The sequence below is a fragment of the Papio anubis genome, chromosome 13, assembly GCF_008728515.1.
Source record: "Papio anubis isolate 15944 chromosome 13, Panubis1.0, whole genome shotgun sequence".
Taxonomy (NCBI): Eukaryota; Metazoa; Chordata; class Mammalia; order Primates; family Cercopithecidae; genus Papio; species Papio anubis.
This window is the reverse complement of record NC_044988.1, coordinates 29,138,702-29,152,111: the sequence shown is the minus strand read 5'-3', so window position 1 is coordinate 29,152,111 and position 13,410 is coordinate 29,138,702. Positions and strand designations below refer to the sequence as shown.

The 13,410-nt window shown below is 38.8% G+C and overlaps 1 pseudogene across 1 annotated transcript; it reads left to right on the top strand.

Moving 5' to 3' along the window:
- The first annotated feature begins 12,024 nt into the window (after positions 1-12,024).
- LOC101021826 lies at positions 12,025-13,157 on the top strand (annotated as a pseudogene). Its single transcript, XR_004177848.1, has one exon. The product of XR_004177848.1 is annotated as a V-type proton ATPase subunit D pseudogene (transcript).
- The last annotated feature ends 253 nt before the right edge of the window (positions 13,158-13,410 follow it).

The window sequence follows — 13,410 nt, the reverse complement described above, 5'->3', positions numbered from 1 at the left end:
AGGCCTGTTTGTCTTCAAACACTCCTGTGTCAACTTGTCATTTCCTTGTAAAAATGCAAAATAGACTACTGAGTAGAGGTGATCAATTACAGAAATGCATTTACTTTGGCTTTCTTCTGAAACCTAATAAGATGACAGTAAAGGGATTTTTTTTTTTTAAAGGCAGAAACCCACAATGATGATGAAATTAGAAAGGAAGATAAGAACAACAAGATTTTGGAATTCAGAAGCCATATAGACAAGAGGTAACACACCTGAAACAGATGATCCCTAAATTTGTCTTGGAGAAAACTCGGAAGTACCTGACTACATCATAGACCTCCCAAACAGCTTCCAAATGCCAGATACTGCTGAAAATGGGGATAAAGCTAGGGTCAAAAATAGGAGGATTAGGTTATCAGTCTGTATAAGTAGTTGTTAGATCCCTACATCCTCTCTTCAACCCTGTATAGCCAGATAATGGCCCCTCTCCCAGCCTGGCAGAGGCTGGATAAGGTAATAGAGAAAGTTACTTTCTGGAGAATATTTGGCACATTTGGGGATGGAGTTCAGTAATATAAATGAAGGGGTGGTGAACATTTATGGGAACATTTATAACCCAACAAAACCATGTCTTTTTACCCCCATTCTAATTCCAGGCCACTAGAGATTAGAAAATTATACTCTGGGGTATCTGAACACCTCCAGAGGAAAGACATAAAGATTCTGATGTGAAGAATGATCCAACTAAATGGCCCACCCAGATGACCCAAATTGAAGCTGGTGGACAAGAAGCTTCATTCGTGGGATCAGAACTTCCAAGAAGGTTTTTTAGTACCTCACTCCTAAATTTGAATACACTACCAAAGATTATCGGATATCTGAGGAGAACTGCCAGCATAAAAGGTAGAGACCAAAGCAAACAAACAAAGAAAATAATTCGAAACTAACCAAGACTATGCTGGGAGAAGAAAACTATTATTAATATCCATAAAGTGTAGTACAGCCACTATGGAGAACAGTATGGAGGTTCCTCTAAAGACTAAAAATAGAACCATCATATAATTCAACAATCCCACTGCTAGATATATACCCCAAAGAAAGGAAATCAGTATATGGAAGAGATAGCTGTACTCCCGTGTTTACTGTAGCACTATTTACAATAGCCAGGATTTGGAAGCAACTTAAGCGTCCATCAACAGATGAATAGATTTTTTAAAATGTGGTACATATACACAATGGAATACTATTCAGCCGTAAAAAAGAATGAGAAATGTCATTTGCAACAACATGGATGGAACTGGAGGACCTTATGTTAAGTAAAATAAGCCGGGCACAAAAAAGCAAATTTCACATGTTCTCACTCATTTGTGGGACCTAAAAATGAATACAGTAGAACTCAAGGAGATAGAGCAGGAAGATGGTTACCAGAGGCTGGAAGGGTAGTTGTGGTGGGAGGTGGGGTGGTTAATGAGTACAAAAATATGGTTAGATAGAATGAATAAAATCTGATAGTTGCTAGCACAACAGGGTGACTACAGTCAATAATAATTTATTGTACATTTAAAATAACTAAAGGAGTATAATTGGCATGTTAGTTACACAAAAAAAGGATAAATGCTTGAGGCGACGGATATACCATTTACCTGGATTTGCTTATCGCACATTGTATACCTGCATTAAAATACCTGCGGGTTGCGGTGGCTCATGCCTGTAATCCCAGCATTTTGAGAGGTTGAGGCGGGCAGATTACCTGAAGTCAGGAGTGTGAGACCAACCTGACTAACATGGAGAAACCCCGTCTCTACTAAAAATACAAAGTTAGCTGGGCGTGGTGGCACATGCCTGTAATCCAAGCTACTCGGGAGGCTGAGCCAGGAGAACCACTTGAACCTGCGAGGCGAAGGTTGCGGTGGGCCGAGACTGCGCCACTGCACTCCAGCATGAACAACAAGAGTGAAACTCCATCTCAAAAAAAAAAAAAATCTCATGTTCCCCATAAACATAAATACCTATTACGTACCCACAAAAATAAAAAATAAAAACTTTTAATTGATTCACATCTTTAAAAAATACCCACAGAGGCATAAGAGGAGATATTGCACCCACGAAACAGTCTTATGCTATTTTAGAAAGGAACATTGAAGAAACAGAAAGGGAGCTCTTGGAAATTTGAACAATACATAATAGCAGAATAAAAACTTCAGAGAAAGTTTAGATGATAAACTTGAGCCAATCTCCCAGTAAGCAGAGCAAAAATATAGAAAATAAGAGTTAGAAACTGAACAGAAAGAATTAAAGGAAGAATAAAGAATTTTTTATTCTGCTATTATATATTGCTCAAATTTCCCAGAGCTCCCTTTCTGTTTCGTGAATGTCCCTTTCTAAAATAGCATAAGACTGTTTCGTGGGTGCAATATCTCCTTTTATGCCTCTGTGGATATTTTTTAAATATGTGAATCAATTAAAACTTTTTATTTTTTATTTTTATGGGTACAGAATAAGAAGTCCAACATCTAAGTAAGAGGAGATCCCCAAAGAGCAACAGAAAGAAGAGAAGAAAGGAGATCATCAATAAAATAATTCAAGAAAATCCAAGGACATGAGTTCTCAGATTGTAAGAGACTACTTGAGTGACCAAAAAATATATATATATAAAATAATAATAATAATAATAATAATAATGGAGTTAGACCCATCCCAAAGCATATTATCTGTGCAATTTTAAAACACTGATATATTCGTTTGGTAGAGCTGCCGTAACAAAACACCACAGACTGTGTGGCTTGAACAGCAGAAATTTGTTTTCTCATGACTCTGGATGCTAGAAGTCTAAGATCGAGGTGACAGCAGGTTTGTTTTTTCCTGAGGCTTCTCTCCTTAGCTCGCAGGTGGCTGCCTTCTAGTTGTGTCCTCATATTGTCTTCCCTTGCTCAGTGTTGCCTGCGTCCTCGTCTCCTCTTCTTAAAAGGACACCAGTCATATTAGGTGAAGACTTGCCCATTAGACTTCATTTGACCTTAATTACCTCTTAAAAGGCCACGTCTAAATACAGTCATATTCGAGATTACTGGGGGTTAGGGCTTCACTGTGTGAATTTTGGTGGAATGGGGGGCAGGGGACACAATTCAGCCTATAAAAACTGGACACAAAGTGAAAATCCTGTGTTTCTGTGCTCGGAAGACAGGGAGTAGTCATACACAAAAGTCAATAATTAAACTGGTTTCTCACCAGCAATTTGGGAGACTGGAAGTTTGAAGACACGGAGCAGTGCCTACCACATTCAAAAGAGAAAAGAGGCCGGGCATGGTGGCTCAGGCCTGTAATCCCAGCACTTTGGGAGGCGAGGAGGGTAGATCACCAAGTCAGGAGTTTGAGACCAGCCTGACCAATGTGGTGAAACCCTGTCTCTACTAAAAATACAAAAATTAGCCGGGCGCGATGGTGCACACCTGTAATCCCAGCACTTTGGGAGGCTGAGGAGGGCGGATCACCAGGTCAGGAGTTTGAGACCAGCCTGACCAACATGGTGAAACCCCGTCTCTACTAAAAATACAAAAATTAGCCAGGCATGGTGACACATGCCTATAATCCCAGCTACTCAGAAGGCTGAGGCAGAAGAATCACTTGAACCTGGGAGGTGGAGCTTGCAGTGAACTGAGATTGTGCCACTGCACTCCAGCCTGGGTAACAGAGTGAGATTCCATCTCAAAAAAAAAAAAAAAGAAAGAAAAAGAAAGAGAAAAGAATTCCAGTCCAGAATTCTCAACTTCACTGTGTCAGAGGATATGAAGTAAACAAATATTCATCTCTACATTTGCCAGTCCCTGTGGACTTAGGCCAGATCGTATGAATAATAGTCACAAAAGGAGTATGAATGGGATAAGAAGCCACTTCTAGTCTGAGACAATTAAGAGTAGTTGTGCCTTCTCTCACTCTTATCCCCTCATTCTGACAGCTGAAGTGAAGGACTTCCAACTTCTGGAACTGCCCGATGAAAGTAGCCTTGTGTGAGTGTTGGCTGGCCTGCTTTGGTCTGGGATGCTAGTAGAAATAAACTCCTCCATATTAAGCTACTGAGACATAAGGGATATGTTGCTGTAGCACAGACTAGTGGAGCCTGATTACTAAACCAGCCAACCCATCAACTGAATCTATGTATTCAATACAAACATTTTAAGATATATAAGGTCTCAAAGAGTTTACCCGATGCACACTTTTTCTCAGGAAGCTACTAGAGGATGTGCTCCACAAAAATAAAGGTATAAATTATGAAAGAAGAAGACATAGGATTTAGGAATCAAGAGAATTAACACAAGACGGAGGAAAAGGGAATCTGCAGCAAGATCCCTGAGTTGTGCATGTAACATGAAGGGCAACAATTCCAACACAGAGCGAATCACAAGACCCTAGGACAGATTTCTTGAAGAAAATGAAATTAAAAGAATACTAGATTCATCTGAACATATGAAAAGGATATTTAAGCAACTTTTTAAGAGCTTGGGAATGAATTAATGATAAATATATGGTATTAGGCAACCAAAACTACAATAAAAACTCATTAAAAATTGTAACTCATAAAATTATTAATTTCAGGGAAAATAAAAAGTTGAGTAGTAATGAAAAAGGAATCAGAGGATACTATAAAGCTCATCTGTGGATATTATTTACATAGTCATAATAATGAAAAAGAAATAATCTAACCAAAATTAAAAGTTGGAAGTGTGGGGAGACAGAAACGGTAGAGTGTATGGGGTATTTATGTGTTGGGGAGGATACCTGTAAATTTAACATTAGTGAGCTTTACTTTACTATGCCTAAATAAACAAACTCAAGTGTCCAACAGGGCTAGAGAAGGAGCTTACAAGAATGAAACTGTTGTGGTGTGATTCAATAGGGAATAGGTGGGGCATTGGCAACATCAATTTGTAGTATCCCTGCCAATTGATACTACAACATCAATTTGTAGTACCCCTGCCAAAATTTAACTATGGAAAATAGTTAAATTTTAATATGCATACATCTGTTGTTGTGGTTATACAGATATATATATATATATATAAAATATAAAAATTTATAAATAAACAAACTCAAGTGTTCAACAGGGCTAGATAAGGAGCTTACAAGAATGAAGCAGTTGTGGTGTGATTCAATAGGGAATAGGTGGAGCCTTTGGCAAATTGAAGAACACATTCTGTCTAAAGTGGATGGCCACTACTTGCTCCAGCTGTGGAAACTTGGGCCATGTACTGCTAGATCTAAGGATTTTCTTTTGAGAGATGCTAGATATATACATTTTTGAAAATAAAATTATCCTGATTTTAACAACATTGCCTTATTATAGAAAACATACCTTGGAGGGTATGGGTAAGACACAATGTCCTTGAAACTGTATTTCACTGGGTTAATAAAATTGGCTCCGGAAGAAAATAATTTTAAAACAGTAAACCAAAAAGTGAAGGCCTTCAAAACTAACAAACCAAAGGAAAACAAAACAAAATGACAACAAGAAAAAAACAAAGAAACAAAACCCCTGGACCTTACCATTTTTCTAAGACATGTTGACATGATAAAATCAAAATTGCTTTGTGCTTATAAGGATCAAAGGTTATGCCTTTGACTTTATAAATTCAGAGAAAGAATTTAATTGGAATTACTTTTGTGAATTAACTGAAGATCTAAGGCAACTGGAAAATTTAGGTTCTGCTAATATCTAGAATATTCAAAGTTTCTGTTTAATCTGACACCAAAAAATCCATCATTTCTCTTGACTTCCAGGTTGGTGGGTGTCCTTCCTGTGTCACATACCAAACGATGTGTTAGAAATTGTCTTCTTATTCATAAACTAATATTTTTTCAGAGTAAAAAGTCAAGCAAGTAAATAATGAGAAAAAATTCAGTGTATTGTATAAACAAAGACAGAAGGCAGACCAATGGTTACCTCGGGCCTGAGCTAAAGAGATTAATTGTACACAGACTCAAAGGAACTTTTTGGGATGGTGAAAGTGTTCTCAAACTGGATTGGGATGATTGTGGCACAACTGTATAAATGTTATTAAAACTCATTGAGTTGTACACTTAAATGAGTGGCTAAGTTGTGCCTTAATAAAGCTGTAATTTTGAAAAAGAATAATGGATGATCAAATCTGTGAGCTAAAGTATGATGAAAACACAAGACATTTACATAGTTTCAAAGTGTCTCCCCATGAGGTACTTATTAACTGCATCAGGGAAACAATAATTTTATGGTAGAGGAACCCTGCTGACAAAGTTAACATTCTAGTAAAAGCACAGGTGGATGTCAGTGCCTCCTGAAGTGATGCACAGAGAAGGATGCAACATCAATTTGTAGTGTCCCTGCCAAAAATACGTAACCTGAATTTAATCATGCTGAAACAGAAGACAAACCCAAGTCAAGGAACATTCTACAAAACAACTGACCAGTACTCCTCAAGAGTGTCAAGGTACTGGAAGACAAAGACTGAGCAATATTTCTGATTAAAGTAGACTGAGAAGTGACAACTGAATGCAATGTGGGATCCTGGATTAGATTTTGGCCCAGAAACAGGTCTTCAGTGGGACAACTGGCAAAATGTGAATAAGGTCTCTGGTTTTGTGAATGGTAACGTATCGATGCTCATTACCTGCTTTTGATCATTATAGTGATAGTAAGACATTAACATTCAGGAAAACACAGTAAAGGGTATATGGGAATCTCTACTATTTTTGTAACTTTTGTAAGTTGAAATTGTTTCAAAATGAGTTAGGAAATTAAAAGGAAGTTTCCTCTTTCAGCTGGGAAAATGGCAATGGATTAATAACAAGAAATGAATGGTGAAGTGACGACTAAAATTCTACATTGCTCAGAAAGCAAGTAAGAAAATCAGTGGTTGTAAAGAAGTTCTTACATGAAGTAATACAAATAAAAATTGTTATATTAAGCATTTTCTCTTTTCTTTTTCTCCCCTCCAAATGAAACAACATACTATTCTGCATGTTTTTCTACCTAACAATATATCTTTTTAATGACTCTTGTATTTTAAACCTAAAATTTTGATTAAGCTTCACTTAATATTTAAAAAAAATGGTATAGGTCACAATGATATTTGATGCAAACCTTGGAAAGACACAATCTTCTTGATCCAAGAGCTTTTAGAATTCACAGTACGATTCTGGTTATTACTCTGCTCAGTTGAGATAGTGAAATGAACATTTACATTCTGGCAACCTCAGAAGTACAATGAACAAAGGACACCACCCAGGTAGGGCAAAGTCCTGTGTGTTCCCTGTTGCCGTTACATGTTTATCAGATGCTTGCTCTGTTTCTGTTATATTACATTATTTTTCTCTTCAGTATTTGCTGAGGAAGAACAAGCAGCTCCTCAGGCAAGTCAACTGTTAACTTTTCAGTTTTTATTTAATCTCCCAGGAATGTAACCCTTAACTTTAAAGAATGTAATGACCATAATGCTTATAAAGCATGTTTCTTAAGGAAATCGTACCTGTTTATTCAATCTATCAGATATGAATGTTATAGAAAATTAAATTTGTCCACTTAAGCTGTAGATGAACTTTTCACCTTTCTGATCAGAAATTCACCATCTTATAGTATAGATTCTGTTATTAATCAGAATATTTCATTTACACTCTTTCTATCCAACTTCTTCTTAGAGGCTATTCAAAATAAAGGTGCTTCTAACAGTTTCATATCAAAATACTATGCAAAGCCTTGCTCTTCCATGGTATCCTTTGAATGAGCCAAACTTATTTAGCCATTCCTCTGTAGTTAAATAGCTAGGATGTTTCCAACATCTCACCTTTAAAACAATGGTGCTATGAGTGTCATAAATGTTTGTATATGTAAATATGTAGGATAAATCCCTATCAGTAGAATTTCAAAAGGTATATGCAATCGGTATTTTCATACTTATTTAAAATTTTCCATCCATGCAAAGGTTGCTAACATATTTATTTAAAATTTTAAAAATAATGTTATATGCCTCTTGTAACCAGTAATAGGATGCAAAGATTTTTTTTAAGGTAACATTGCTCCTCTTCCCCCATTGTCTCTGTCATCTATACTACTCCCTGAGGTAGTTCATGTTATTGCAAGGGTGTGTATCATCCCAAACATATTGCTTCCACACATATATAACAGCATACATATATATATGTATAGCATATATATGTATAGCATACATATATGAGCACATATTACTATATGCCCATGCACATACAAGCATGTTTTTGTTAATTTTTACTGAAATGGAATCATACTACACACTTATGAACAAACTGCTTCTTTCACCTCATACCACTTATACTTGTTATTCTACAAATCAGTACATATAAAAAAATACACATTTATATATGTAATACTCTATCTGTTATAATTTTCTGCATGTACATGCATGCATATACATATATTCATAAACATAAAACTTAATCTAAACAGGATTTTTTTGGGGAGGCAATATGGTTTGGTTGTGTCCCCACCCAAATCTCATCTTGAATTCCCATGTGTTGTAGGGGGACCCGGTGGGAGGTAATTGAATCAGGGGGCAAGTATCTCCCATGCTGTTCTCGGGATAGTGAAAAAGTCTCACAAGATCTGATGGTTTTAAAAAGGGGAGTTTCCCTGCATAAGCTCTCTTCTCTTGTCTGCTTCTATGTGAGACATACCTTTCACCTTCCACCATGACTGTGAGGCCTCCCCAGCCATGAGGAACTGTAAGTCCAATAAACCTCTTTCCTTTGCAAATTGCCCAGTCTCAGGTATGTCTTCATTAGCAGCATAAAAGTGAACTAATACAGTAAATTGGTACAAGTAGAGTGGGGTGCTGCTGAATAGATACCTGAAAACGTGGGAGCAACTTTGGAACTGGGTAACAAGCAGAGGTTCGAACAGTTTGGAGGGCTCAGAAGACAGGAATATGCGGGAAAGTTTGGAGCTTCCTAGAGACCTGTTGAATGACTTTGCCCAAAATGCTGATAGTGATATGAATGATAAAGTCCAGGCTGAGGTGGTCTTAGATGGAAATGAGAAACTTGTTGAGAACTGGAGCAATGGTGACTCTTGTTATGTTTTAGTAAAGAGACTTGTGGTATTTTGCCCCTGCCCTAGATATATGTGGAACTTTTAACTTTAGAGAGATGATTTAGGGTACCTGGCAGAAGAAATTTCTAAGCAGCAAAGCATTCAAGAGGTGACTTGGGTGCTATTAAAGGCATTCAGTTATATAAGGGAAGCAGAGTATAAAAGTTTGGAAAATTTGCAGCCTGACAATGTGCTAGAAAAGAAAATCCCATTTTCTGAGAAGAAATTCAAGCTGGCTGCAGAAATTTGCATAGGTAACGGGGAGCTGAATGTTAATCCCCAAGACAATGGGGAAAGTGCCTCCAGGGCATGTCAGAGTTCTTCATGGCAACCCCTCCCATCACAGGCCCAGAGGCTTAGGAGGAAAAACTGGTTTTGTGGGCTGGGCCCAGGGTCCCTCTGCTGTATGCAGTCTAGGGACTTCATACCCTGCAACCCAGCCATGAACGAAAGGGGCCAAAGTACAGCTTGGGCTGTTGTTTCAGAGGGTGCAAGCCCCAAGCCTTGGTAGCTTCCACATGGCTTTGAACCTGTGGGTGCATAGAAGTCAAGAATTGAGGTTTGGGAACCTCCGCCTAGATTTCAGAAGATGTAGAAGTTTGCTGCAAGGCCAGGTCCCTCATGGAGAACCTCTGCTAGGGCAGCGTGAAAGGGAAATGTGGGGTTGGAGCCCCCATGCAGAGTCCCTACTGGGGCACCATCTAGTAGAGCGGTGAGAAGAGGGCCACCATCCTTTAGACCCCAGAATGGTAGATCCATGGATGGCTTGCACTGTGCACCTAGAAAAGCCACAGACACTCAATGTCAGCCCGTGAAAGCAGCTTGGAGAGAGGCTGTACCCTGCAAAGCCTCAGGGGCAGAGCTGCCCAAGACCATAGCAATCCACCTCTTGCATCAGCATGACCTGGATGTGAGACATGGAGGCAAAGGAGATCATTTTGGAGCTTTAAGATTTGACTGTCCCACTGGATTTCAGACTTTCGTGGGGCCTGTATCACCCTTGTTTTGGCCAATTTCTCCCATTTGGGATGGCTGTATTTACCCAATGCTGTACTGCCATTGTATCTAGGAAGTAACTAACTTGCTTTTGATTTTACAGGCCCATAGGTGGAAGGGACTTGCCTTGTCTCAGATAAGACTTTGGATTTTGGGCTGTGGACTTTAGAGTTAACACTGAAATGAATTAATGCTGGAATTAATTAAGACTTTGGGACACTGTTGGGAAGCCATGACTCATTTTAAAATGTGAGGACATGAGATTTGGGAGGGGCTAGAGGTGGAATGGTATGGGTTGGCTGTGTTCCCACCCAAATCTCATCTTGGATTCCCATGTATTATGGGAGGGACCCAGTGGGAGGTAATTGAATCATGGGGGCAGGCTGTTCTTGTGATAGTGAATAAGTCTCATAAGATCTGATGGTTTTGAAAAGGGAAGTTTCCCTGCACAAGCTCTCTTCTCTTGTCTGCTTCCAGGTGAGACATGCCTTTCACCTTCCACCATGATTGTGAGGCCTCCCCAGCCATGTGGAACTGTAAGTCCAATAAACCTCTTTCTTTTGCAAATTGCCCAGCAACGTGAAAACAGACTAATACAGTGGAAGATTACTTCTCCATATCCTCTTTGTCTGCCAAGCATATCACCTTTCCTATTTCCTCTCCCTCAAAGGTAACCCATGTTAACCTCTGATTATGATCTAAAAATTATATGTATTTATTTATATAAATACTATTTCTTTATATATTTTGAACATATTAATGCATACACAAGTGTGCTAAAGTTTATATTTCTACTGCTGTCACCATCTGTAGCTTGTATGATTTACAGAATTTCATAAACAAAAATACATGAAGTAAAAGGAACCATTATGATGTGAAAGCATATAGATTAATATTCTGCTTACTAACAGTTTCTTTTTTCTTTTTTCTTTTCTTTTCCTTTGGAGATGGAGTTTCTCTCTTATCACCCAGGCTGGAATGCAACGGCATGATCTTGGCTCACTGCAACCTCCGCCTCCTGGGTTTAATTGATTCTCCTGCCTCAGCGTCCTGACTAGCTGAGATTACAGGAGTGTGCCACCAGCCCAGCTAATTTTTTTTTTTTTTTTTTTTTTTTTTGAGACGGAGTCTCTCTCTGTTGCCCAGGCTGGAATGCAGTGGCGTGATCTCAGCTCACTGCAAGCTCCATCTCCCTGGTTCAGGCCATTCTCCTGCCTCAGCCTCCTGAGTAGCTGGGACTATAGGCGCCTGCCACCATGCCCGGCTAATTTTTTTGTATTTTTAGTAGAGATAGGGTTTCACCATGTTAGCCAGGATGGTCTCGATCTCCTGACCTTGTGATCCACCCACCTCGGCCACCCAAAGTGCTGGGATTACGGGCGTGAGCCACCGCACACAGCCCTAATTTTTGTATTATTAGGAGAGACGTGGTTTCACCATGTTGGCCAGGCTGGTCTTGAACTCCTGACCTCAGGTGATCCACTTACCTTGGTCTCCCAAAGTGCTGAGATTACAGATGTGAGCCCCCGTACCCAGCCTACCAGTGGTATTACCCAGGGATATGAATAGCTAAGCAATACCTTAGGCACAAAGCAGCACTATTATCAAGATGCAATATGTGAACTAATCTTTCTTCTAGCATCAGTTCAGAATTAATTTTAATCTACCTATTGTATACTGCTGCCAAAAACTCACTAACCACAATTAAATTATGAAAGTACATGTGTAAATTTATGGATAGTAATACACAATCCAAAATATGAGTTTGCTATAAAAATACAATACATGGGTAGAATCATATTACTTATAAGTAACCAGAACTGTTAATAAGAAATTAATATTGAAATTTACTGAATTTGAACTTTGATATTTCCATAACTGAACTAAACTGATTTAATAAGCCATGCTAACAAGTCTAAAATATCGAAGGAGAATAAGAATAAAATTTATTATTAAACATAGAAGCTACACCTAATCAACATGCTTTCTTATATTTCTTGATAATACGTTGAATTTACCTTTCGAGCATGTTTTGAAGAGGTAGTCAATCTTTATGTCCCTTGTGAAGATACGATGAAATAGTTACATCTCTATTATGGAATAACATGAAGTGGTTTAAAAAATGAATGATGAGCTGTCTCATAGCAACGAGAGGGGTCAAGTGACACAACCAGCTGACTCCCATAGCGGAAGTCACTGTGGGGGCCAGTTCTGGAGCTGTTGTAGCCTCGGTTGCCCGGCCGGGGACCCGAGCCGAACAGTTATCTTCAGAATGTCGGGCAAAGACCGAATTGAAATCTTTCCGTCGAGAATGGCACAGACCATCATGAAGGCTTGTTTAAAGGGAGCACAGACAGGTCGAAACCTCCTGAAGAAAAAATCTGACGCCTTAACTCTTTGATTTCGACAGATCCTAAAGAAGATAATAGAGACTAAAATGTTGATGGGCGAAGTGATGAGAGAAGCTGCCTTTTCACTAGCTGAAGCCAAGTTCACAGCAGGTGACTTCAGCACTACAGTTATCCAAAATGTAAATAAAGCCCAAGTGAAGATTCGAGAGAAGAAAGATAATGTAGCAGGTGTTACTTTGCCAGTATTTGAACATTACCATGAAGGAACTGACAGTTATGAACTGACTGGTTTAGCCAGAGGTGGGGAACAGTTGGCTAAATTAAAGAGGAATTATGCCAAAGCAGTGGAACTACTGGTGGAACTAGCTTCGCTGCAGACTTCTTTTGTTACTTTGGATGAAGCTATTAAGATAACCAACAGGCATGTAAATGCCATTGAACATGTCATCATTCCCCGATTGAACGTACTCTTGCTTATATCATCACAGAGCTGGATGAGAGAGAGTAAGAAGAGTGCTATAGGTTAAAGAAAATACAGGAGAAGAAAAAGATTCTAAAGGAAAAATCTGAGAAGGACTTGGAACAAAGGAGAGCAGCTGGAGAGGTGTTGGAGCCTACTAATCTTCCAGCTGAAGAGAAGGATGAGTATCTTCTGTTTGAATAATCTTTCCTGTTCTGGTTCTTTTAGAAACCCTAACACTGGCTTCATTTTAATTCATAGTGTGTAGGTTTGATTTGTCTGGCTATTTGTTTTTTGGCCTAAGAATTTCACTGGTTGTAAAATTTACCTGGATGTCTGTTTACGGGATTACTTTTGCAGAATCATAATTTAGCAACCATTTATCATGGATGAAAGAGATCTGTAAAACCTGCCTAGGAACTTAAAGAATTTACTCTGAAGCATTAATCCAAAAAAAAAAAAAAAAAAAATGAATGATGTATGACCGGGTGCGGTGGCTCACGCTTGTAATCCCAGCACTCGGTCCC